Raw genomic sequence first — 27631 nt, forward strand, 5'->3', positions numbered from 1 at the left:
ACCTTGACCCTACCCCTAAACCTAACCTTTATACTAGACCTAGCCATAAACCTAACCCTAAAACTATTCCTAACCATAACTCTAGACATGATATTTGCTCTAGCCATAATTCTAGCCCTAAACTTAACACAAACCAAACCCATAACCATAACCTTAACACTAGCCCTAATCCTATCTATTACCCTATCCCTAAATTTAGCTTTAACCATATCAATTAACTTAAACATAACCCTAATTATAATGCTAACCTTAGGCCTTAATCAAAACCTAACCATAAACCTATCCATTATGCTAAATCTAACCTGAACCCTAAAACAAACCCTATCATTACCCTAACTCAAACCATAATGTCAATTTGAGCCCTAACCCTAAATCCTAACAAAAACAAAACCCTAAAGCTGAACCTGACCTTAATAGTACCCCTAGCTCTAAATTTTACCCTTACCCTAAACCAAACACATACACTAAACATAGCCATAACCTAACCCTAAAACTATCCCTAACCGTAACCCTAGACCTGACATTTGCCCTAACACTAATCCTAGCCCTAACCCTAAGGCAAACCATAGAACTCATTTTAGCCCTAAACCTAGCCTTAATCATAACTCTAATGAAACCCTAGCCCTAAGCCTAATTCTAAACTTCACCCTAGCCCTCTCCCTAGCTCTAACCCCACCGCTTAAACTAAATATAACCCTAAGCCCAAATTAACCTTGGGACTAAACATAACCATAAACCTAGCCCTATTACTAGCACTAATTAAGCCCTATACCTAACCAAACACTAAGCTTAGCCATAAGACTAACTCTCACTCTCACCCTAGCCCTATTCCTAGTTCTAAACCTATCCCTTACCATAACCCTAATCCTAGACATAAACCAAGACCTAACAGTAGCCCTATCCTTAGCCCTAGAACTAACTCTAGATTTAATCCTAAATCTGAATCTAACTTTAAACCTAAGCCTAAACCTAAAACTAATACTAGCACTAAACCTAATGCTAAGCCTAAAACTAGCCCTAACAATAGCCCTAGCCCTAAAACAAAACCGAGACATAGCCCTAACTTTAAAACTTAACCTAAACCAAACCTAACCGTACACCTAGCCTTAACCCTAGCCCTAATTCGAGTCCAAACTCTAACCCTAAAATTACTCTGACCTTGAGTTTGACCCTAACACTAACACTAGCTCTAAACATCACCCTAATGTTAAACCTAACCCTACCACTAGACCTAGTCCTAAACCTAATCGTATAACTAGCCCAAATATTAACCATAGTCCATACATTGGCCATAACTCTAAAACTAGAACTAACTTTAACCAAAACCTAACCTTAATGCAAGACCTAACCCTAGTTTTAACCCTAAACATAAACCTAACACTAGCCCTAACTGTAACCCTAAACATAGCCCTAACCCTAGATCTAATCCTATCACTTACCCTAAGCTAACCCTAACTCTAATGCTAACCCTAGGCCTAACCCTAATCCTTAGCCTAAACCAAACCCTAACCTTATTACTAGTCCTAACCCTAGCCCTCATTCTAGATCTGACCATAACCCAAACCCTAACCCTAACCCTGACACTTATTCTGACCCTAACGGTAACTGTATGTCTAAACCTGACCCTAACCATAAACCAAAACCTAACACTAGCACTAGCAATAAACTTATACCTAAACATAACCCTGACACTAATGCTAGACCTAACCTAATCCTAAATCTACCATATTTCTATCCCTAGACCTAAAGAAAAACCTAGCCCTAGCCCTAATGATAAACCTTAACCTTAAACAAACACTAACCCTACATCTAGACCTAACTCTAGTGTTAATTCTGGGTTTAACCCTAACCCTAACTATAACCTGAACACTGACCCTGACCCTAACACTAACCCTAGCTCTAAACATCATGCTAACGCTAACCCTAACCCTAACACTTGACCTAGCTGTAACAGTTACCCCAAAATTGCCCTATTAATAACCCTGGTTCATACATTAGTTGTAGGCCTAACACTAGCCCCAAACTAACTCAAAACCTGGCCCTAATCTGAACGCAAACCATAGTTTTAACCCTCACCCTAAAACTACCCCTAACTCATACCCTAACCCTAGCTCTAACCCTAGCTTTTACCCTATTCATTACCTTAAGCTAAACCCTAAACCAAATGCTAAACTTAGTCCTGATCCTAATCTATAGCCTAACCCAAACCCTAACCCTTTACTAGTTCTAACCCTAAACTTCCTTCTAGCTCTAACCCTAACCCAAACCCAAACCCTAACTCTGACACTTATTCTGACCCTAACATAACCGTAGGTCTAAACCTGACCCTAACCCGAAACCGAAACCTAGCATTAGCCCTACTGGTATTCCTATACGTAAACCTAAACCTAACACTAGCCCTAGATTTAAACCTAATCCTAAATCTAGCCATATCTGTAGTCCTAGACCTGAACAATAACCTAGCCCTAGCCCTAACAATAACCCTAAACCAAACCCAAATACTAACCCTACCATTAGACCTAACCCTAGTTTTAATTGGGCACTAACCCCAACACTAACTCTAACCAGAACACTGGCCCTGACCCTAACATAATCTTTGCTCCAAAGCTAATACAAAACCTAATCCTAACAGTAGACCTAGCCATATCCCTAACCCTAAAACTAGACCTAATCATAACCCTAGCTCTTACATTACCTATGACCCCAAACCTAGGCCTAAACTAACACGAAACCTAGCCCTAATCCTAGGCCTGAACATAGCCCTAGGTGTAACCATAAAACTAACCCTAGCCTTAAACCTAACCCTAAATCTCTCTTTAGACCTAACACTAGCTCAAAGCCTAAACTTTACCCTTAACATAACCCTAGCCCTATCCCAAAGCCTAACCTAACATTAACCATAATCTTAACATTAACCATAGCCCTAACCATAGTTAAAATTATATCCACTACCGTAAACCTAGACGTAACTCTAACCATAACACTAGCCCTAAGCCTAGCTCTAATTCTATCCATTACCCTAACCATAATTCTAACCCTATTGCTAACCCTAGGCTTATTCCTTACCCTATAGAATCCCTAAACCTATACATTACCCAAAAAACTAATCTGAACCCTAATCCTAAGCCTATTCATTACCCAACCCTAACTCTAATTCTAATGCTAATTCGAGCCATAAACCTAAACCTGAACCTAAACCAAACCTTAAGCCATACACTCACCTTAATAATACACATAGCTGTAAACTGGACCCTTACCCTAAATCTAACCCTTACATTAGACCTACCCATAAACATAGCCTGAAACATATCCCTAACCGTAACCCTAGATCTGACATTAGCCCTAGCCCTAATCCTAGCCGTAACCCTAACAGGAACTCTAGCTTTCATCCTAGCCCCAAACCTAGCCTTAATCGTAAACTGAACCCTAATTCTAACCCTTTTACTAGCCCTAAACCTAGTTATAACACCATCGGTTACACTAAAACTAACCCAGACCCTAACCCTTACACTAAGCCTACCCCTAACCTTAAACCTAGGACTAACCCTAACACTAAACGTAGCCCTAATCCTAAACTTAACCATAACCCTAGCTTTAAGACTAAATATAACTCTCGCCCAAGCCCTAGCCCTAATTCTAACCCTATCAATTACCATAACCTTATTTCTATCAATAGCCTAGAATAACCCTAGCCCTAACCTTACACCTTGCCTTAACCCTAACACTAACCCTAACCTTAACCATAAATTTAACCCTAGTCATAATCCTAAACCTAATCCTCACCCTAGCACTAATTCTTGCACAAAACATTATTCTGTACCCCAAACCTAACCCAAACCCTAAACCTAGCCCTATCCCTATTCCTAACCCTAACTCTAGCCCTAATCCTATCCAAAATCCTAGCCCTAACCCTAGCTGTAATGCTTTTCATTACCCTAACCCTAATAACCAAAACCCTTATCCTAATGGTAACCCCAGACCTATCCCTAATCCTCAGGCTAATCAAAACTCTCATAATATTAATAGTCCTAACCCTAGCCATCATTTTACTTCTAACCCTGTCCCAAACCTTAACCCTAACCCTGACCTTTATTCTAACCATGACACTAACCTAGGACTAAACCTGACCATAATGCTAGATCAAACCATAACATTAGCTTTACCAGTAACCTTATACCTAAACCAGACGGTATCACTAGCCATACACCTAAACATAGTCCTAAATCTAGCCTAAACTCTAGCTCTAGACCTAAACAAAAACCTAGCCATAGCCTAACAATAACCTTTAACTTAACACAGAGACTAATCCTATCCCTATACATAAACCTATTCCCCATTCTGGCTTTAAATTTAATTCTAAATCTAACCTGAACACTTACCCTTCCTTTAACACTAAACCTATATCTAAACTTGACCCTGACTGAAAACCTAAACCTAACACTAGACATAGCCATAACCCTAATCCGACAACTAGCCCTAATCATAATCCTAGCTCTTACATTACACATAGCCCTAACTCTACTCCTAAAACTAACCCAAAACCTAGACCAAATTCTAGGCTTAAATCTAGCTCTAAGCATAACCCAAACCCTAACCCTAGCCCAAATACTAAACTTAACCTAGCCCTAAAACTAGCTCTAAACCTACACATTACCCTAACCCTAAACCTAACCATATTGATAATCCTAGCCCAAAACTTAATGTTAACCCTAACCCTAAGTGGAAAACTAACCATAGGCATTACCCTAAAATTAACACTCAGCATAGCCCTAAATCTAGATCAAACCATAAACCTAACCCTAAACCTAAACATAACCATAGATCTAATCCTAACCCTATCACTAATTCTAACTCTAAACCAAAATCTAAACCTAACCTAACACTTTCTGTTACCTTAACCCTAACCCTAATGTTAGTGATAACCCTAGCCCTAACTCTAGCACTACACCTAGACCTAATCCTAGCCCTAATTCGAGTTCTAATCATAACCTGAAAAATAACCCTGAACCTGACTTATGTCCTAACACTCAGTCTAGCTCTAAACAACACCCTAAACCTAAACCCACCATAATCCTATCCCTAGACCTAACCCTAAACATAGCCCTAAACCTAGCTCAAAACCTAAACTTTATGCTAAACATAACCCTAAACCTAACCCTAAACCTAGTTGTTACACTAATTCTAACCTTAACTCAAGCCATATTCCTAAACATAACACTAGTTCTAACCCTATCAATTACCCTCACCATAACCCTTACTCTAATGCTAACCCTAAGCCTAAAACTAGCCCTGCAACTAATGCTAACCATATCAATTACCCTAAACCAAACCTGAACCTTAAAACAAACCTTAACTATACCCTAACACTAAACCTAATGCTAATTTGAGCTGTAAACCTCAATCCTTACCTAAACCAAATTCTAATCCTAATAATTCCCCAAGCTCTAAACCTGACCCTTACCCTAAAACTAACCCTTACACTAGACGTAGCCATAAGCCTAACCCTAAAACTATCTTAAACCATAACCCTAGACCTGATATTAGCCCTAGCACTAATCCTAGCCCTGGATCTAAAACAAACACTAGCCCTTATTCTAGCCCTAAACATAGCCTTAATCATAACCCTAACCCCAACGCTAGCCCTAACCCTAATCTAACGCTCATTCTACTTCTAAACCTCGCTATAGCACAATTTTTTATCCTAAACTTAAACCTAACCCTATCCCTATTGCTAGGCCTTAGCTGAACACTAATCCTAGCCCTAATCCTAGCCTTACTTTAGCCCTATCCCAAACCCTAACTCTAATTTTGCCCTATCACTAACTCTAACTCTCACACTAGCCCTATCCCTAGTTCAAACCCTATCCCTTACCATAACTCTAATCCTGGACCTAACACTTGCCCCATCCTTAATCCTAGCCTAATCCTAGATCTACACCTAACTATAAATGTAACCCTAACCCTAAGTCTAAACCTAACCCTAATACTAGTTGTAAAATTGGCCCTAACCCTAACCCTAGGACTAAAACAAAACCGAGCAAAAGACCTAACCCTAAACCTTAACATAAACAAAACCTTAAACTACTTCAAGAACTAATCCTAGCCCTAATTCGAGTCCTAACTCAAACCTTAAAACTAAATCTGACCCTGACTCCTATCCTAAAAATAACTCTAGCACTAATATCACCCTAACCTTAATCTAACACTAATACTAGAACTACCCCTAACCCTAACCCTAAAGCTAAACCTAATTGTAAACCTGGTTCTTATATTACCTGTTGCCCTAACCCTAGGCCTAACACTAACACAAAAACTAGCCCTAATCAGATCCCTACACCTACCCTAACCCTAACCCTAACCCTAACCCTAACCTTACCCCTAACACTAGCTCTAACCCGATCCCTAACATTAAGCAAAATTCTAAACCTAATGGTAACCATAGACCTATCACTAATCCTTAGGCTAATCAAAACCCTCACAATATTAATAGTCCTAACCCTAGCCCTCATTCTAGCTCTAACCCTATCCCAAACCTTAACCCTAACCCTGACCTTTATTCTGACCATAACACTAACCTAGGTCTAAACCTGACCCTAACGCTAGACCAAAACGTAACACTAGCCTTACCAGTAACCTTATACCTAAACCAGACCCTATCACTAGCCCTAGACCTAAACGTAATCCTAAATCTAGCCTTAAATCTAGCTCTAGACCTAAACAAAAAACTAGCCTTAGCCCTAAAAATAACACTTAAAATAACACAAGGACTAACCCTACCACTAGACATAAACCTAGTCCCAATTCTGGCTTTAAACTTAACTCTAACTCTAACCTGAACACTGATCCTGCCTTTAACACTAAACCTATATCTAAACCTGACCCTGACCAAAAACCTAAACCTAACACTAGACATAGCCATAACCCTAACCCTAAAACAAGCCCTAATCATAATCTTTGCTCTTACATTACCCATAGCCCTAACTGTACGCCTAAACCTAACCCAAAACCTATAGCGAATTCTAGGCTAAAATCTAGCTCTAAGCATAACCCCAACCCTAACCCTAGCCCTAACCCTAACCCTAAAACTAATCCTAGACTTAGGCTTAAACCTTACTCAAAGCCTAACCCTTACCATAAATATAAATTTAGACCTATACCTTACTCTAAACCCTAACCCTAGCCCCAACCCTAAACTTAAACCTATCCCTAAACCTAGCTCTAAATCTACACCTTACCCAACCCTACACCTAACTGTATTGATAACCCTAGCCTTAAACCTAACTGTAACCCTAACCCTAAACATAAAACTAACAATAGAACTAACTCTAAAACTAACACTTACCATAGCCCTAACCCTAGCTCAAAACCTAACCCGTACCATAAACCTAAATATAACCGTAGCCTTAACATTAACCCTAAAACTAAATCTAATCATAAACCAAAACCTAAATCTACATCTAATCATATCCATTATCCCAACCCTTATCCTAACCCTAATGATAACCCTAGCCCTAACCTCAACCCTAACCCTAATCCTACCATAATCCTGGCCCTGAACCTAATCCTCTACCTAGCCCTATCACTAAGAACTAGCTCAAACCCTTGCCCTTACACTAAACATAACCCTAGCCCAAACCCTAACCACAATCCTAGCCCTAATCCTAACCATAATCATAGCCCAAATGCTAGCTCTATCTCTATCCATTACCCTGATCATAACACTAAACCTAAGGCTAAACCTAGCCCTAACCCTAATGCTAATCCTAACTCTATCCCTAGCCCTGATTCTAACCTGAAGTCTCAACCCTGCCTAACACTTACTCAATCCCTGACCCTTACCCTTAACCTAACCATAAGAAAATGTTAAGCCTGATTCTAACCCTGTCCCTAGCCCTAATCTAAAACTTAAAACTAGACTTAACCTTATCTCTAACTCCACTCATTACCATAACCCTAACCATAAACATCACGATAACCCTATCCCTAACCCTAAACCTACTCTAACCTCAACTCTAAACCTAAATCTAAACCTCACCATAAACATAACCCTAGCTCCAACTTTAACAATTATTCTAAACTTATCACTAAACCTAGTCCTAAACCTAAACCTAACCCTAAGCCTAACCTGATATCTAAAACTATCTATTACCTTAACCCTAATGATAAACCTAATCCTAACCCTAGACCTAATCCTAAACCTAACTCTATGCTTAGCCCTATCCCTAGCTCTAATCCTATCCATTGCCCTAATGATAACCATAAACCTAATGTTAACCCTAGGCCTAAACCTAACCTTATCCATTATCCTAAATCGAACCTGAGCCCTAAACCTAACCTGAAGCCTAAACCTAACCTTATCCATTACACTAACCCTAACTCAAATCTAATGCTAATTTGTGCCATAACCCTAAACCTCAACCTAACCCAAACCCAAAACCTGACTCTATTATAATACCCCTATCTCTCAACTTGAACCTCACCCTAAATCTAACTCTGACACTAGACCTAGCCATAAATCTTACCTGAAAACTATCCCTAACCATAACCCTAGACCTGATATTAGCCCAAGTCATAATTCTTGCCATAACCCTAACACAAATGGTAGCCCTCAACCTAGCCCTAAACCTAGCCTTGATACTAACCCAAACCCTAACTCTAGCCCTATCCCTAATTTTATTCCTCACCCTAGTTCTGACCTTGCTAAAATCACATCCCTCCCCCAAATCTAACCCTAACTCAAACTCTATACTTAACCCTTACACTAATCCTAGACCTGATCCTAGCCCTAATTTAGCCCTAACGCTACCACTAGCACTAAGACTAACACTAACTCTCGCCCTATCCCTATTCCTAGATCTAACCCTATCCCTTACCATATCCCTAACACTTGCCCTAACCTTAGCCATAACACTAGCCCTGCCCTAACCCTAGAAGTAACCATAACTCTAAGTCAAAACCTAACCCTAAGCCCAAACCTCACACTAACACTAGCCCTAACACTAACACTTATCCTAAAACTAGCCCTAATCTAGTTCAAGCCCTAAAACAAAACTGAGCCATAGCCTTAACCCTAACGCTTAACCAAAACCAAAACCTAACCCTACACCTAGCCCTAATCTTCGCCCTAATTCCAGTCCTAACCTAACCCTAACACTAACCTTGAGCCTGACTCTGACCTTACACTAACCCTAGATCGAACATCACCCTAAGCATACCTATACCTAAAACCAGAACTAACCCTAATCATAATCCTAAAAGTAGCCCTAATCATAACTCTAGTTCTTACATTAGCTGTAGCCCTAATCCTATCCCTAACCTAACTCCAAACCTAGTCCTAAACTGAGCTCTATACCTCGTTATAACCCTAATCCTAACCCTAGCCCTAACCATTACCCTAAACCTAACACTAACCCTAAAACTGGCCCTAACCCTAAACCTAACCCTAGACTTTATTGTAACCATAGTCCTAGCCCGAACTCTAGCTCTAACCTATTCATCACCCTAAACATAACCCTATCCCTAATGTTACCCTAGCCCTAAACTTAACCCTAATCCTAAACCTAGACCTAACACTAATCCTAAACATCACCCTAGCCCCAACCATAGCTCAAACCCTGACACTTACCCAAACATAACACTAATACTAACACTAGGCATAACCATAACCCTACCACTACCCCTAATCCTAACCATAACCCTAGCCCTAAATCTATCTAGTACCCTAAACATAAGCCTACCCCAAACATAGCTCTAAACATAGCTCTAACCCCACCCATTACACTAACTCTAAGTGCAATGAAACACTAGCCCTAACCCTAAACATACTCTAATCCTAACTGTAAACTTAACCCTAGTCCTAACCCTAAACCTACACTAAACCTAACTATAAACCTAACCCAAGAACTAATCGTAAACTTAAATCTTGCCATAGTCCTAACCCTAGCTCAATCCCTAAGAGTTTTGCTAAACCTAACACTAACTCTAGTCCTAAACATAAATCTAACCTTATCCATTTAGGCCTAACCCTAAACCTATTGCTAACACAAACCTTATTCTTACCTAAGCCTAACCTGAACACTAAACTTAACCCTATCAATTACTCTAACCCTAACCCTAACCCTAATGCTAATTTGAACCCTAAAACTAAACCAAAACCTACCCCAAACTATGAACAAGACACTGACTTTAATAACACATCTAGCTCTAAACATGACCCTTACCCTAAACATAACCCTTAAACTAGACCTAGCCATAAAACTCACTTTAACAGTACCCCTAACCATAACCCTATACCTGACTTCAGCCCTCTACCTAATTCTTGCCTTAAACCTAACACAAACCTGAGCCCTCATCCTAGCCCTAAACCTAGCCTTAATCCTAACCTGAACCCTCACACTATCCCTATCCCTTAATATAACTCTCGCCCTAGCACTGAACCTAGCTATATAACCCTATTCTTTTCCCTAAAACTAACCCTAACCCTAGCTCTAAAAATAGGCCCAACCCTAACAGTAATCATAGCACTAATCCTAGCCCTATTTGAACCCTAACCTTAACTGTACCCATACCCATAGCCCTAAGACTAACTTTAACAAGCACCCTAGCCCTATTTCTATTTATAACCCTATTTATCCCCCTAACCCTCTCAATAGCCATAACCTTAGCCCTAAGCCTAGCCATAGCCCTAGCCCTAGGTCTAAACTTAATTCTAAATCTAATCCTAACCTTAAGACTAATCCTCATTCTAAAACTAGCTCTAAGACTATTGCTAATCCTAAAACTAGCCCTAATCCAAGCCCTAGCCCTAAAACAAAACCGAGACATTGCTCTAACCCTAAACAAAACCCTAACCCATAACTAGCCATAACCTGAGCTCTAATTCGAGTCCTAGACCTAAAACTAACCCTCACGCTGACTCATATCCAAACACAACCCCTAGCTTTAAATATCACCATAACCCTAAACTAATGGTAACACTAGACCTAGCTGAAACCCTAACCCTAAAACTAACCCTAATTATAACCCTAGTTTTTACATTGGCTTTAGCCAAATGCTAGCCCTAACTCTAACACAGAAATAGATTTAATTCAAGCCCTAGTACTAGATTTAACCCTAACCCTAACCCTAAACCTAGCCCTAAACCTAATCCTAATTCAAGCTCTAAGCCTAGATCTAATCCTATCCATTACCCTAAGCCAAAACCTATTCATAATGCTAACTCTAGTCCTAATCCTAATCCTTAGCCAAACCCAAACAATAACCCTATTAATAGTCCTAACACTAGCCCTCATTCTAGATCTAACCCTAACCTTCACCCTTATTCTAACCCTAACACTACTTATATGTCTAACCCTGACCCTGAGCCGAAACCAAAACCTGAAATTAGCCCTACCAGTAACCTTATACCAAAACCTAACCCTAACACTATCCCTAGACCTAAACCTAATCCTAAATCTAGCTATTACTCTAGCCCTTGACCTAAACAAAAACTTAGTGCTAGCCCTAACAATAACCCTTAACCTAAACCAAACACTAATCCTCTCACTAGATTTAACTCTAGTCCTATTCTGGCTTTCACCCTAAACCTAAATTTAACCTGAACACTGGCCCTGACAATAACATTAAACCTAGCTCTAAACCTGACCCTAATCCAAAATCTAAACCTGACACTAGACTTAGCCATAACCCTAACCCTAAAACTAGCTCTAATCAGAACCCTGGATGTTATATTACACATAGCACTAAACCTAGGCCTAAACCTAACACAAAACTTAAGCCTAATCGAGGCCTAAACTTACCCTAAGCATAATCCTCAATGTAACCCTAACCCCAGTCCTAACCCTAACCCTAACCCTCACACTAGTCCTAACCCTAGCTCAAAGCCTAACTCTTAGCCTAAACATAAACCAAGCATTATATCTAACTATAACTCTAAATGTAGCCCTAATTCTAACCTTTACCCTAGACCTAACACTAGCTCAAACTCTAGCCATTAACCTAACTCTAGCCCTAACCCTAATGATAACCATATCCCTAATTCTAACAGAAACCCTAACCAAAACCATAAACATAACCCTAAACCTAAACATTTCCCTAGACTTAACCCTAACTCAAACCCTAAACCTTAACTAAAACCAACAGTAAACCCAGCCCTAAAACTAAACTTAAACTTAAATCTAACCTTAAACATAAATCTAGCCTTACATCTAACCCAATCTATTACCCTAAACCTAATCCTAACCCTAATGAAAACCCTAGCCCTAACCCTAAATCTAACTCTGATCATAACAATAAACCTAACCAATGTCCTAGACCTAACCCTAGCTCAAAACCTAAGCTTTGCCCTAAATCTAACCCAAACCCTACCCTAAGCTAGGCTTAATAGCCCTAACCCAAAACCTAACCTAATTCTAGCCCTAATCCTAAACTAAAATTAGCCCTAACCATAGCTCTAACCCTATATATTATCCTTAAGATAAACCTAATCCTAATGCTAACCCTAGGCACAACCCTAACTCTTTTGCTAAACCTAAAGATCTCCATTGCCCTAAACATATCCTGAAACCTAAACCTAACCCAATCAATTACCCTAACCCTAATCCTAATTCTCATTTGAGCCCTATCCATAAACCTTAACCTAAAACAAACTCAAACCCTTATCCTGAACCTAAAAATACACGTAGCTCTAAAACTGACCCTTACCCTATGACTAACACTTACACTAGACCTAGACACAAACCTACCCTAAATCTATCCCAAAACTGTAACACAAGACCTGACATTAGCCCAAGTCTAGACCTAAACCTATAACAAACCCTAGCCCTCATCCTAGCCTTAAACCTGGCCTTAATCATAACCCCAACACTAACCCTAGCCCTAACCCTCATTTTAACCTTCACACTACCTCTAAACCTAGCTATAACACCATACCTTACCCTAAAATTAACTATAACCCTAGCCCTAACACTAGGACTAAGCTGAACACTAACCCTAGCCCTAATTCTAGCCCTAACTTAGCCCTATCCAAAAAACTAACCAAAACCTTAGGCCTAAGACTAACTCTAACTCTCACCCTTGCCCTAGCCCTTGTGCTAACCCTATCTGTTACTGTAACTATAATCCTAACCCTAACTTTTGCCTTATACTTAGACCTAGACCTAATCCTAGATCTAATGCTAAATCCAAATCTAACCCAAACCCAAAGCATAAGCCTAACACTAACACTAGCACTAACCCTAAAGCTAATCTTATAACTAGCCCAAACCCTAAACCTAGGACTAAAACAAAATTGAGCAATAGCCCTAACAATAGAACCTTAACTGAAAAAAAAAAAAAAAACCTAATACTACATCTAGACGTAACCCTAGCCCTAATTCGAGTCCAAACACTAACCTTAAAATTTATCCTGTCCCTGACTCATATCCTAACACTGAAACTAGCTCTAAAGACCACCCTAAACTTAAACAAAACCCTAACAGTAACCCTAGCCCTAATTCAAGTCATAACCCTAACCTTAAATGTAACCCTGACCCTGACTGATACCCTAACTGTCACCCTAGCTCTAAACACAGCCCTCACCTTAAACTGACCCTAATAGTAACCCTAGACATTATTTGAGTCCTAACACTAACCTTAAAACTAACTCTGATGCTGACTCATATCCCAACAATAACCCTAGCTATAAATATTCCCCAAACCTTAAACCTAAACCTAACACTAGACCTAGCCTAACCCAAATCCTAAAACTAATCCTAATTGTAACCCTAGATCTTACATTAGCCAAGGCCCAAATCTAGCCCTAACCCTAACACAAAAACTAGCCCTAATACAAGCTCTAAACCTATATTTAACCCTAACCCTAACCATAACACTAGCATTAACCCTAGCTCTAATGCTATCACTTAACCTAAGAAAAATCCTAACCCTAATTGTAACCCTAGACCTATCTCTAATCCATAGGTTAACCAAAACCCTAACTCTATTAAAAGTCCTAACCCTTGCCCTCATTCTAGCTCTAACTCTATCCCAAACCCTAACACTAACCCTGACCCTTATTCTGAACCTAACACTAACCCTAGGTCTAAAACTGACCCTAACCTTAGACCAAACCCTAACATTAGCCCTAGACTGAAACCAAATCCTAAATCTAGCCTTAACCCTTCCCCTAGACCTAAACAAAAAACCTAGCCCTAGCCCTAACAATAATCCTTAACCTAACTCAAACATAAACTCTACCCCTAGACCTAAACCTAGTCCCAATTCTTTCTGTAACCATAACACTATCTCTAACCCAAACACTGACACTGCCTTTAGAGCAAACCTATCTCTAAATCTGACCCTACCTGAAAATCTAAACCTAACCCTCACCCCAGCCCTAACCCTAGCTCAAAACCTAACCCTTTGGCTAACTGTAAACCTAAGCCAAACTCTAGATTTATCCCTAACCCTAACCCTAATTCAAGACCTATTGCTAACCATAAACCTAGTCCTAAACTTAGCTCTAATTCTATGGATCATACTAAACATAATTCTTACCCTAATGTGAACCCTAGGCCTAACCTTAACCCTATCACTAACCGTAACCCTATCAATTACCATAAACCTAATGTAAACTCTAAACAAAACCCTATCATTACCCTAACACACACCCTAATGCTAATTCAAGCCCTAACCTAAACCCTAACCTCAACGAAACTCTAACACTGACCCTGACCCTAATAAATCTCCTAGCTCTAAAGATGACTTTTACACTAAACCTAACCCTTACACTAGACCTAGACATAACAATAATTTTAAAACTATCCCCAACCATAAGCTTAGACCTGACATTAGCCATAGCCCTAATAGTAGGCCTAAGCGTAACACAAACCCCAGCACTTATCCTACCCCTAATCCTAGACTTAATCTTAACCCTAACTTTAGGCCTAACCCCAAAACTAACCCTAGCCCTAATCTTAGCCCTAATTTAGTCCCATTCCTAACCCTAGTCCTAACCCTATCCTATGACTAACTCTAAATCTTACCTTAACCTCATCCCTAGTTCTAACCCTATCCCTTACCGGGATAAACCTAGCCCTAACCCTAGGCTTATCATTAGCTCTAGCCCTAACCTAGATCTAATTTTAACTCTAAATCAAACCCTAATCCTTAGCCAAACCTAACCCTAACCCTAACTCTAAATCTAACTTTAATTCTACACCTAAAACAAAACAGAGCCATAGCCCTAAACCTAACCCTTAACCTAAACCAAACACTAACCCTAACCCTAAATTTAGCTCTAATTCTAGTTTTAATCTGAAAACTAGGACTAACACTGACCCTGACTCTGACCATAATACTAACCCTACTCTAAACAACACCCTAACCCTAATGTTAAACCTAACACTAGACCTACCACTAAGCCTAAACCTAAATTTAACCCTAATTGTAACCCTGGTACTTACATTAGCTTTATCCCTAACCCTAGCACTAACTTAACCCAAAACATAGCCCTAATCCAAGTTATAACCCGAGTTTTAATCCTAACCCTAATCCTAACCCTAGCCCTAATCATGTTGAGAGCCACAGCCTAAGGGGCTCCAGCAAACTTCCAGCTGGTGAAGATTTAAATAGAATAGAAAAGAAAAGCCCAGGGACTCTGCCACTTGGCACATTGCCATTGTGGACATTAATATCTTGTTTGCTTAGTCCAAAGAGTTCAGTTCAGACAATGGTAGAGGAAGGAGAAGACATATTCATTCAAGTAAAAGAGAAGGTCTCTGGAGCTATTCAGACAGAGGAAGAAGGTTTGGAGCAGAAAAAGTCATCAGGGGAAAATTACAACAGTAGACTGCTACTAACAACTTTCTATCACCAGAGGTCGTAAGTGTCCAACTAACAGTGCCACCTCCATATGCTGGGAGGCCCCAAAACCCCACAGTTGATAGTTGGGATCCTGAGACAGGATCTCAAATATTAACATGCCCTGTATTTGAGAAGGCAGGAGGGCACCAAATTCACCATGCTTTAAATTTCAAAAAAGTGAAGCTGCTAAAAGAGGCTGTAACAACCTATGGTCCTCAAGCACCCTTCACTGTAAGCATGGTCAAATCCATTACTAACTTGAACATGACACCAGCAGATTGGGCTAATATGTGTAAAGCTGTGCTAAATGGAGGACAATACCTGTTATGGAAGGTTGCCAATGAGGAATTTTGCAAGGAGTCGGCTAGGCAAAATGCAGCAGCTGGTTATCCTCAGAGAAATCTAGATATGTTGTTAGGAAAGGGACCTTATGTGGATCAACAGCAACAAATGCATATGATCCTGGCGTATATGCACAAATTGCTGTATATGAGGTTAGGGCATGGAAGACTTTACAAGGACATGGAGGATTAAAGGCCAATTATCTAAGGTAATACAAGGAGCTAATTAACCTTACGCTGAATTTGTAGATAGGCTTATTCAAACAGCTACCAGAGTTTTTGGAAATACAGAACAAGCAATGCCATTAATAAAACAACTGGCTTATGAGCAAGTGACTCATTGGTGCAGAGAAGTCATTAGACCGTGGAAACATGAAGATTTAAACACATATAGTAAATTATGTAGAGACATTAATGAACAAGGCAAGTCATGGCAGCTGCAGTACAACAGGTTTTAGATGCCAGGCCAAGAACTTGCTACAATTGTGAACAAACCGGACATTTTAAAAGGAATTGCCCCATAGGAGGAGGGTTTAACAAAACTAGGTATCAAAGGAGTAGAATACTGGATATTGCCCATGATGCCATAGAGGGAGACATTGGGCTAATGGTTGCCATTCTCAAACCACCATAGAGGGTACTCCATTATCAAAAAGCGAAGAAGGACCAGGTGTTTATCCACGGTATTGTGGAGAAAGGCATTGGGCTCCATTGCCAAAAAATGAACAGGGGGCCCAATGCTCCGGGGCCCAAGACCACAAATATACAGAGCACTGAAGGAACCCAGCAACCCCATTAGAGTAGTGCCCAGGAAACATTGTCCATTGGATCTCTCATCAGACAAACCAGAGGAAGCGCAGGATTGGACATCTGCGCCTCCGCCAGAACAGTACTCACTCCAGATATGGGAGTTCAAATCATTACCACAGGTGTAAAAGGACCTCTTCCCAATAAATCCTCTAGAATTGACTCCAAGATTAGGCTTATTATTGGGAAGCAGTTCTTCTTCTCTAAAAGGACTTATGATAAGTCCTGGGGTAATTGATCCCGATTATGAAGGTGAAATAAAAATTATAGCCAGTTCTCCAAAGGGTATATCAGTAATTTCACCAGGAGATAGAATAGCACAGTTACTAATAATACCCAGCCTACATGATAAATTTTCCAGTCGTACTGTAGAAAGAGGTTCCAAGGGATTAGGCTCCACAGGTGTAGATTGGGCTATGCTTTCTTTAAATTTAGATTCTCGCCCCATGCTAAAACTAAATATTCAAGGACATGAATTTAATGGGCTACTGGATACAGGTGCAGACCTTAGCATCATCTCTCGTCAAGAATGGCCAAAACATTGGCCATTACAACAAGCCACTCAAACGCTTCGAGGCCTAGGAGTGGCGACTAATCCCCATAGAAGTGCAATGGTATTAGATTGGAAGGATCCTGAAGGATGTGAAGGAACTATACAGCCATATGTATTGGATCATCTTCCCGTAAATTTATGGGGACGAGATGTCCTAGATCAATTAGGTTTGACATTAACAAATAACATCAACCAAAATGCACCCACTATTATGACTAGACAAGGTTTTAGGAAAGGAAAAAGATTAGAAAAACAAGAACAAGGTATAGCAGCACCAATACAAATAGATCAAGGAACAGACAGACATGGGTTGGATTTTCAGAAAGGGCCACTGAGACAATAAAAATTACTTGGAAATCAGAAAGACCAGTATGGGTTCCTCAGTGGCCCCTGACTAAAGAAAAGATACAAGCAGCCCATGACCTGGTCAAACAACAATTAGCAGAAGGACATATACAACCTTCTGTATCTCCCCATAATACTCCCATTTTTGTCATCAAAAAGAAATCTGGTAAATGGAGATTATTGCAAGATTTAAGAGCCATTAATAATGAGATGGTTATTATGGGACCTGCTCAATCAGGGATTCCTCAATTGTCTGCTTTGCCAAAAACCTGGTATGTTTTAGTTATAGATATTAAAGATTGTTTTTTTTCAATTCCAATTCATCCTGAGGATAGTCCACGTTTTGCATTTACTATCCCTGCACTGAATCATGAAGGTCCTGATCAGAGATATGAATGGAAAGTACTCCCTCAAGGGATGGCTAACAGCCCAACTATGTGTCAAATTTATGTTAACAAAGTAATCCAGCCACTTAGAAATCAAAATCCTGAACTACAAATATTTCACTATATGGATGATGTATTATTAGCACACAAAGATAAAAACACATTGCTAGAATGTTATGCCACACTTACAAACTTATTAAAAAATTATAATCTAGAGATAGCAATAGATAAAGTACAATTAAATTTTCCAATTAATTATTTAGGAGTTCTATTATCCTCAACCATGGTCCGTCCACCAAAAATTCAAATACGAGTAGATCAACTCAAATCACTTAATGACTTTCAAAAGTTATTAGGAGACATAAATTGGATAAGGCCTTATTTAGGTATACCAACAGGAGAGTTGGGACCTTTATTTGATATCCTAAAAGGTCCATCAGATCCAAATTCACCCCGAATGTTAACGCCTGAAGCAAGAAAGGCATTAAAAATCATTGAAACATATATGGAAAATATGCATTTGGATAGAATTGATATAAGTTTGCCTTTATTATTTATTGTACTACCAACAAAAAATATTCCTACAGGAGTATTTTGGCAAGAAGGTCCATTATTATGGATACATTTATCTTATTCTCCTAACACTATTCTTACTAGGTATCCTGAGGCTGTAGGACAATTAATACTCAAAGGAATAAAAGCAGCAAAGGGAGTGTTTGGAATTTCTCCCAATAAAATTATTACTCCATATACTATGAATCAAATTGATGAGTTAGCTAATGAGTTAAATACTTGGGCAATAATCATGTGCAAATCTAATGTTTCATTTGATAACCACTTACCATCTAATCCTTTATTGTCTTTTTGGTCATTGCATCCTGTAATTTTTCCAAAAATGACAAGAAAAACACCTATCATGAATGCTCCAAATATATTCACTGATGGGTCAAATAATGGTACAGCAGCAGTAGTTACCCCTGATCAAACTTTTACATTTTTAGTACCCAAACAATCAGCTCAAAAGGTAGAGCTTAATGCAGTTTTACAAGCTTTTGTGATGTTTAAAGATTCTGTATTTAATTTATTTTCTGATAGTCAGTATGTAGTTAATGCTATAGTATCTCTTGAAGATGCTGGTAGGATTTCCCCTTCTTCTACTGTTTTCTCTTTGCTTTCCACTATACAAAGTCTAATCTGGGACAGAAAAGATCCATTCTTTATAGGACATATCAGGGCACATACAGGATTGCCTGGAGCCCTTAGTTTGGGCAATGATTTAGCAGATAAAACTACACATGACATACATATTTTCTCTACACTAGAAGAAGCTATAAATTTTCATAAAAAGTTCCATGTCAATGCTAATACTTTACAAAAGCGTTTTAAAATAACTAAGGAACAAGCTAGACAAATAATAAAACAATGTCAAAATTGTGTGACCTTTTTACCACAAGTTAATCTTGGAGTCAATCCTAGAGGATTGATACCTAACCATATTTGGCAGATGGACGTCACACACTTGCCAGAATTTGGAAAATTAAAATATTTGCATGTTACAGTTGATACTTCTTCTGGATTTTTGATGGGCTCCCTTCATGCCGGAGAAAAAACTAAAGATGTTATAGCTCATTGCTTACAAAATTTTGCCACTGTGGGTGTTCCAAAACAGTTAAAAACAGATAATGCCCCTGGTTATACTTCTACCTCTTTTAAACAATTTTGCTCAACATTTGGCATTACTCATATAACAGGAATCCCATACAATCCACAGGGACAAGGCATAGTTGAAAGAGCTCATCAAACTATTAAAATGTACTTATTAAAGCAAAAAGAAGGAATTGGGAAGGGGTATATATTCCCCAAAGATAAACTTAAAATAACCCTTTTTACTCTAAACTTTTTAAATTTGGATTCATCAGGACTTAGTGCTGCGGAAAGGCATATGTGTCCAAAAAATGTACATAAGCCCAAGGTACTTTGGAAGGATATTCTAACAGGACAATGGAAAGGTCCTGACCCAGTAATTGTCTGGAGTCGGGGGTCTGTTTGTGTGTTTCCACAGGGAGAACAGCAGCCGATTTGGATTCCAGAGAGATTAACCAAGGTCCTGACCCAGTGATTGTCTGGAGTCGGGGGTCTGTTTATGTGTTTCCACAGGGAGAACAGCAGCCGATTTGGATTCCAGAAAGATTAACTAAAGCGATTTCTACAGACCAAAAAGAAGATGATTTGGCTCAAATCCATAACAACTGATATCCAAAACTCCAGTTTGGCTATTCTTACATCTGCAACAGAACCAGGATGCTTTTTTCAATATCTATTTTATTATTGCCCTTTGCCATATCATGAAGTTCTATTTTGTTTTTTGAGCTCATACAGACCTAGGTTAATGTTTTGCTGATCAGTTCTATTTTTTGACTATAGAGTTTTTAAACATTGCAATGGAGATTTCACCTGTAAAAAGTTATAAGGCCTTTACTATAATGTTATGTGTTGTATGTATTATATTATGTGTGCACACTTGTGTTTTGTGTTATATGTTTGAATGTATGTATGTCCATATATCATATATGATGAGCGCTCATGATAAAATGGATCCAAAATTTTTTTTTTCACGTGATTTATATGGTTTAATTTAAATTGGGTAAACAACTGTTGAGGATTGTTTTAATATGTAAACAAAAAAGAAGGTTAACAGATCTGTTTGTTTACTTTCACCTTTCCTTTTCATTATATTTAATAATTCTCTTAAAGACAATGTAAATTGTTAAGAAAATTGTTTTCTTTTAGTGCCTTCTGTAATGTTACATAATTTTTTCTTTAGCCATTATTGCCAGAATTCCTATCTTCATCCCAGTGCTGGTGAAGTCAAAGATAAAACCAATCTACAGCTTCTACAATAGCCATCACTGAACTGCTTGCAGAACTTGCCTGGACACATTGTGAGCTCACCTGTATGCATTGTGAACTATCTGTTGGTGCAGCGACTTGTGGTAGTGTTGGGGTATTTTTGCTGATGGTGTCATTGGTGGTACAATTTTTCCAAAAGGAGCCATCAATTGGCTTGGTGTATTGTTCTCCCTTCTGCTTGTGATGGTCGTTCAGCTAAAATTTGGGGGCCAACAGAGGTGAGGCAAAGAACCTCACCTGCCTGCTGGTACAAAGACCTATCCACAGGGGTGGCTGTATGCTGGACCGGTAGTCAATGATGGGTAAGATCCAATTGCAATGGTACCAACCTAAGACAGGAGGCTGACGCCTTGAGGTCAGCTCATCTGATGACGGGTAAGGATCATATGTAGTATTGGATAACCTAAGGCAGTCACAGTTAATAAGCCACATGCTTGTTTTTTAAGCAGAGAGGGGGAAATGTTGAGAGCCACAGCCAAAGGGGCCCCAGCAAACTTCCAGCTGCCAGCAAACTTCCAGCTGCCAGCTGATGATTGGCTCACAGTGGCCCCAGCAAACTTCTAGCTGCCAACTGATAGGCTCCTCTGCAGTGATGCTCATTGGGTTGCTTCCTCGCCCTTTCAGACCATGGAGCTGCTCATTGGACGACTTTTTTTGGCTCTGCCCACACGACCCAGCCAATCAGCCTCAAGAGCAGGAGGAGTGGGGGCGGTTGAGAGGCTTGTGGGAAGCCGGTGGTGGCAGTTGGGCTCTGAAGGTTTTTCTGAAGAGCTGTGTGGTTTGGCGTGTGTGTTCTAAAAACAAAGTTCGTTTCTTTTGAGAAGTGGCTCCTGAATTGTGCCAAGCCAGGCTGCAGCATTAATCAAAATCATAACCCTAGCCCTAACCCTAGCTCTAACCGTAGCCATTGCCATAACCATAACCCTAGTCCTAAACCTAACTCTATCCCTAATCCTAAACCTATGCATTATTCTAAGCCAAACCTAAACCCTAAACCTCACCCTATCAATACACTAACACTAATCATAACCCTAATTTGAGCCCTAACTTTAAAACTTAACCTATCCCAAACTTATGACTCAGAACTTGACCCTAATAACACCCTTGGCTTTAAATCTGACCCTAAACCCAAACCTCACCCTTACATTACATGTATCCATAAACCCTACCCTAAAACTATCTTTAACCATAATCCTAGATCTGATTTTAGCTCTAGCCCTAATCGTAGCCCTAACCCTAAAACAAACTGTAGCCATCATCCTAGCCCCAAACCCAACCTTAATCATAAACCTTACCCTAACCATAGCCCTAACTCAAATTCTAACTGTCACCCTTCTCTAAACCTAGATATAATGCCATTCCTTACCCTAAACGTAACCCTAACCCTAACACTAGACCTAAGGTGAACACTAATCTTAGCAATAATTCTAGCCCTTATTTAAACCTATCCTTAACCCTAACTTTAACCCTAGCTCTAAGACTACCTCTAACTTTCACACTAGACCTATCTCTAATTCTATCCATATCCATTACCATCATCCTAACCCTAGCCCTAACCCTAGCCCTAAAACTAGCCATAAACATTGCCTAATCCTTATTCTCAGTCCTAACCCTAGATCTAAACCAAACTCTAAATCTAACCCTAAACCTTAGCCTAAGCCTAAAACTAACACTAGCCCTAGCCCTAAAACTAATCATAAAACTAGCCCTAATCCTAGACCTTGCAGTAAAACAAAACTGAACAATAGCCCTAACCCTAAACCTTAAATTAAACCAAACCTTAACAACACCTAGACCTAACCCTAGCCCTAATTCGAGTCCTAATCTTAACTGTAATACTAACCCAAATTCTGACTCAAATCCTAACACTCACCTTCGCTCTAAACACCACCCTAACCTTAAACCAAACCCTTACAGTAACCCTTGCTGTAATTCGAGTCCTACCCCTAAATCTAAAACTAAATCTGACCCTATTAACCTAAAACTAACACTAGCTCTATATTGCACCCTAACCTTAAACCTAATCCTAACACTAGAGGTTTAACCCGCAACCATAACCCTAAAACTAACCCTAAAAACCCTAGTTCTTTCTTTAGCCATTGCTCTAACCCTAGCCATAACCCTAACACAAAAACTAGCTCTAATCTGAGCCCTAAATCTAGCTTTAACCCTAACTGGAGCCCTAACCCTTGCACTAAACCTATCCCTTACCCTATGCCAAACCCTAAACCTAATGCTAATCCTAACCCTAATCCTTAATCTAATCCAAACCCAAACCCTATTACTAGTCCTAACCGTAGACCTCATTCTAGCTCTAACCATAACCCAAACCTTAACCCTAACCCTGACCTTATTCTTACCCTAACACTAATCATAGGTCTAAACCTGAACCTTACCCTAAACCGAACCCTAACACTAACCCTACTGGTAACATTATACCTAAACCTAACCCTAACACTAGCCCTAGACCTAAACCTAATCCTTATCTATCCATAACTCTAGCACTAGACCTAATGAAAAACCTAGCACTAGCCTAATAATAACCCTTAGCCTAAAGCAAAACACTAACCCTTCCCTAGACTTAACCCTAGTCCTAATTCTGGCTTTCACATTTAACATAAACATAAACTGAACACTGACCCTGACACTAACACAAACCCTAGCTCTAAAATTACCCTAACCATAAACCCAACCCTAAAACTATACTTAGCTCTAACACTAACCTTAAAACTAGCCCTAATTATTACAAATTACTTACATTTGCCCTAGCCCTAACCTATTGCAAAACTTAGCCCTAAACCATGCCCTACCCTAGCTTTAAACCTAAAGCTAACCATAACCTAAACTTAGTCCTAATTCTAAACCTAAGCCTAACCCTATACCTAATCCTACACATAACACTAGCCCTATCACTAGCTCTAACTTTATCAATTACCCTAATGATAACCCTAATGCTTCTGCTAACCCTACCCCGAACCCTAATCCTATCCCTAACACTAACCTTATCCATTACCTACACCTAACCTGAACTCTAATCCTAAAACTATCATTAACCTATCCCTAACCATAATGATAACTCGAGCCTTAAACCTAAGCCTTAATCTAATAAAAACCCTAACACTGACCCTGACCCGAATAATACCCATAGCACCAAACCTGACCCTAAAAGAAAACTGTCCCTTACAATAGACCTAGCTATAAATATAACCCTAAAACTCTCCCTAACTGTAACCCTAGACCTGATATTAGCCCTGGCTCTAATCCTAGTCCTAATCCTAACACAAACCTTAGCCCACATCGTAGCCATAAACCTAGCCTTAATCATAAACATAACCCTAACCATAACCCTAATTCTAATCCTCACCCTAGTCCTAAAAATAGCTATAATGCCATCCCTTAACCTAAACCTAACCCTAACCCTAACACTAACATTAAACCTAGCCCTAAACCTAGGGCCAACACTAATACTAACCCTAGTCCTAATCCCAGCCTTAATTTAGCCCTATTGCTGAACCAACCTAAACCCTAGCTCTAAGACTAACTCAAACTCTCAACGTAGCCTTATACCTAGTTCTAACCCTATCCCTTACCATCACCCTATACCTAGCCCTAAACTTAGCCCTAATCCTAGCCCTATCCTTACCCCTAGCTCAAAGCCTAGATCTAAACCGAACTCTAAATCTAACCCTAAACCTAAGCCTAAACCTCACACTAACACTAGACCTAATCCTAACATTAATCCTAAAACTAACCCTAACTCCTCCCCTAGCCCTAAAACAAAACCAAATCATAACCCTAACCCTAAAAATTAACCTAAACCAAACCCTAAACCTACACCTACCCTAATCCTATCTCTAATTCTAGTCCTAACACTAATCTGAAAACTAATGCAGACCCTGACTCTGATCCTAACATTAAACCTAGCTCTAAACATCATTGTAACCGTAAAGTTAACCCTAACACTAGACGTAGCCTTAAATCTCACTCTATCGAAAGCTCTAACCATAATGCTACTTTGTACATTAGCCGTAGCCTTAAACCTAGCCCTAACCTAACCCAAAATCCTAGCCCTAATCCGAGTCCTAAACCTATTGTGTTTTTTTTTAATAATTATTTTTTTTTATTTTTTTGGTGGACACAACATCTTTATTTCATTGGTATGTGGTGCTGAGGATCAAACCCAGCACCCCATGCATGCCAGACGAGCCTGCTATTTCTTGAGCCATATCCCCAGGCCCTAAACCTAGCTTTAACCCTAAATGTAAACCTAACTCTAACCCAAATAAAAGCCCTAATCCTGTACATAACCCTACCGCTAATTTAAGGTCTATCCCTATCCATTACCCTAATGATAACCCAAACCTTATTCTATCCCTTGGCCTAACCTTAACCCTATCCATTACACTAAACCACACCTAAACTCTAAACCTAAGCCTTTCATTACCTTAACCCAAAACTTAATGATAATGCAAGCCCCAAACCTAAACCCTAACCTAACCCAAACCCTCACTTTGATCCTGACCCTAATATAATCCTAGCTCTAAAATTGAACCTTAGTATAAACCTAATCCCTAAACTGGACCAAGCCATAAACCTAACACTAAATCTATCCCTAACTGTAATCCTAGACCTGACATTAGCCCTAGCCCTAATATTAACCCTAACACTAACACAAACATTAGCCCTCATCCTAACCCTAAACTTAGCTTTAATCATAACCCTAACACTAACATTAACCCTAGCCCTAAACCTAGGGCCTAACTAACTAACTCTAGACCTAACCCTAATACTAACCCTAGCCCTAGACCTCAACCTATCTATAACCCAATACCTTACTCTAAATTCTAACTCTATCCGTAACCCAAGGCCTAAACCTAACACTAACATTTGGTTCTAATTTAGCCCTATCACTAACCCTAAACCTAACCCTAACCCTAGCACTAAGACTAACTTTAACTCTCGTACTAGCCCTATCACTAGTCCTAACCCTATCGCGTACCATAATCCTAAACCTAACCCAAACCCTAGTCCTAACCCTTGCCCTATCCTTAGCCCTAGCCCTAGCCATAGATCAAAACCTAACTCTAAATCTAACCGTAACTCGAAGCCTAAGCCTAAACTTTATAAATAAATCTATATATAGACTCTATGTCTACAGATGTTGGCTTCAATTATTATTTAGAATATGGTCATTAGTTTCATAAAAGGCATACCATTTCTGGGTGTAAAGAGAACTGAGGGTCAAGGGTATGATGCTATGATAAGTGGGAAAGGAGTAAGGGTATGTGATTAATCTAACTTAGCAACTTTGGAGTAGAACTCTAATGAATAGACAGGGGAAATTTATGGAAGAACGTATAAATTCAAACTCCTTATCTGTACTCATAAAATTAACCTATGTATAAATAGTAAATTTAGGAGGCTAAAAGTGGGATAGAGGGAGAAAGAAAAAAGAAGAAAAAAAATAATAAGGAAAGAAAGAAAGAGAGGGAGAAAGAAAATAATTGCAAATAAAGAGGTCGTGAGGTGGGGCCTATGCAATTCCTCTATATTATACTATTCTAGTGATTCAGTTCTTCAAGTCCAATTTCATGGAAAGTTCTTGGTTTCACATATGTTTAGGTTGTGAAAACCATAGCGGGAAGGGTAGAGAAGAATGAATGAGAAGAGCAAGAAAAGAAAACTAAGAAAAAATAAATGTCTCTCAGAATTCTGTTTTCTTGCAGTAGTTGGAGTTGTTTATTCCTTGCTTGAGTCTCAGTGCTTGGGGGGGGGTGGAGGTAGCCAGGGTGAGAGGGCTTGAGCATCTACCTGGAGCCTCCCTACTCTTATCTATCAATTGGAAACCAGGTGCCTGTACAGTTGCTGTTCCGCATTGATAGCTATGCCCCACAAAATCTTGTGAGAAAAATCTTGAATTATCACAGCTGGAGGTAGGGGAGTTTGAAACCAGGTACCTGATAAGCTGCAAAACCAAGCTGGTAGCCATGACCACTGACAGATTGCAAGTAAGGTTTTGCAAGATGGATTCCATCTATTACCCATGTATGGTGTTTGGTGAGGTGGGTGGTTCTGGAGTGACCTTTTGCTGTGTCCAGAGCTTGGTCTGGTGACTCTCAAGCAAAGCCTCTGTGTTCTGTGCTGCCGTTCATCTGCACAGAGAGCACCCGTGTGGCTGAGTCTGCTGTTTGTGCCCAGAGAAACTGCACAGCCAAGACTTCCATCTGCACCAAGAGCACCCACACGGCCCTAGTTTTCTTCAAAATTTTATGATGCTGGGCAGGATTAATCTTTTACTTAGCTTTACTATGCTCCACAGGTTTGGGCTTTCTCGGTTCAATGGATCACTGTCAGGAACAGTTTGTATTTTAAGGTTTCCCTTCATTATGGCTTATTTTTGTGAATGAAAATTGAGCTGGAAATCAAACAGCGTTTTTTTTTTTTTT

Source organism: Marmota marmota, unplaced genomic scaffold (assembly GCF_001458135.2).
Source record: "Marmota marmota marmota unplaced genomic scaffold, marMar, whole genome shotgun sequence".
In the NCBI taxonomy this organism is placed as follows: Eukaryota; Metazoa; Chordata; class Mammalia; order Rodentia; family Sciuridae; genus Marmota; species Marmota marmota.